Source organism: Chelonoidis abingdonii, chromosome 3 (genome assembly GCF_003597395.2).
Source record: "Chelonoidis abingdonii isolate Lonesome George chromosome 3, CheloAbing_2.0, whole genome shotgun sequence".
NCBI lineage: Eukaryota > Metazoa > Chordata > Testudines > Testudinidae > Chelonoidis > Chelonoidis abingdonii.
In genome coordinates, this window is record NC_133771.1 from 80,383,606 (window position 1) to 80,385,131 (window position 1,526).

The following is a 1,526-nucleotide window of genomic DNA, read 5'->3' on the forward strand; positions in this document are numbered from 1 at the left end:
GCACAACGCCGAATTACTGTGCCTAGTGTGGCCGCATGAAATCGAATTTATAATATCAGTTTTATAAAATCGATTTTAGCTAATTCGATATTATCCCATAGTGTAGACGTGGCCTAACAGTTAAAATTAATTCCCTCGATTTCCACAGTAAACTAATGAATTGTTAATATAAACCCATTTTAAATGTCATTTAAATCCTAATGTAATGGGTATGTCGTGGCAACAAGAAGAGGATGAGTAAGAAAAGACTCCTTAAACTGGAGTCACTAAATTCTTTTTAGTTAGTGATCAGCCATCAGTTAAAAAAATCCCCAAATCCCTCTTCATGTGTCTCTCTTTCAGATGTTTTTTAGTTTTTTCTTCAAGATTCTCTCTCATCAATGTCTGTCCCTTTAAAATGTGTTTGTACTCTGAAAGGAGACTTTAAAATAATCTCATTGTAGGATTTCATGTTTATTGCCTCTAAATCAATACTTATCAAAGTTGTTCATTTGTAGTAAAGTGTATACTTTGGTTGCACCTTAACTATACCCTAATATAACTCAGTAGGGTATATAAATCAGAAGAGTCATTGTAACTGGTAAAGATGTGTGAGCAGGAAAGAACACAGTTTATTTTCAGATTGTAGGGTGAGTTTTCAGGGTTGGAAGTTGTGGGGAATATATCTTTTTATTTGTAATTTGAGCAAATTTGATTTGGAGTCAATGGCACGCAATAACCATAGAAGCTTCATGATGACATTTTTTGAGTTACTTTTCCAAATAAAGGTGTCCTTTAAACCCATGCCTGTGCTATTGTCTGCGTTTAGATTCTGTTCTCACAAAGGGAAATTTTACAATCAAAATGTAGCACTTCCCAGCATATAGTATTCCTGTTCAAGTGTCAGTGTTACTTTTTATTTTTTCCAAGTGGAGTTCCATGACTGTTAGAGGTACCTGAATTTTAAAAGCTTTATTTGTAGCAAATGTTAACAGATGCCTCCTATGTAGAAGCTTGTACTGTCTGGCAACCAAACTTCATAGTCATAGTATTAAATCCCCATGAATCAGGGTTGGTTGTGTGTGTATGTGTCTTGTATATATATGCTCTCTTTCCCTCTCTAACTTTGGTTCATGGGGATTGAAGGCAATCAATGGCAGTTGTAGCTGGGTACTGGAGGGCTAAAATGAGCTCAGATTTATAGTGAGTCTATCCTAGCTTGAGTCTATTCTAGCTTCTGCCATCATATGCACCTTTTGCGCGGCAGCAATCCTCTCCAGTCCCCATTGAGCATGCTGTTATTGGGAACTGTCATAGCTTTCCTACTCAGATCTGAACCTTAGAGTTCAGAAAATAAAATGCTAGCATGAAACCTCCAAGCTTAATTACCAGCTTAGATCTGATAGCGCTGCCACCAGCCAGATTCCAGTGTCTGGCGCACTCTGATCTCCCCAAAACCTTCCCTGGGGGACCCCAAGACTCAGATGCCCTGAGTCTACAACAAAGGGAAATAACCCCCTCCCCTTGTCTCCTCTTTATTTCCTCCC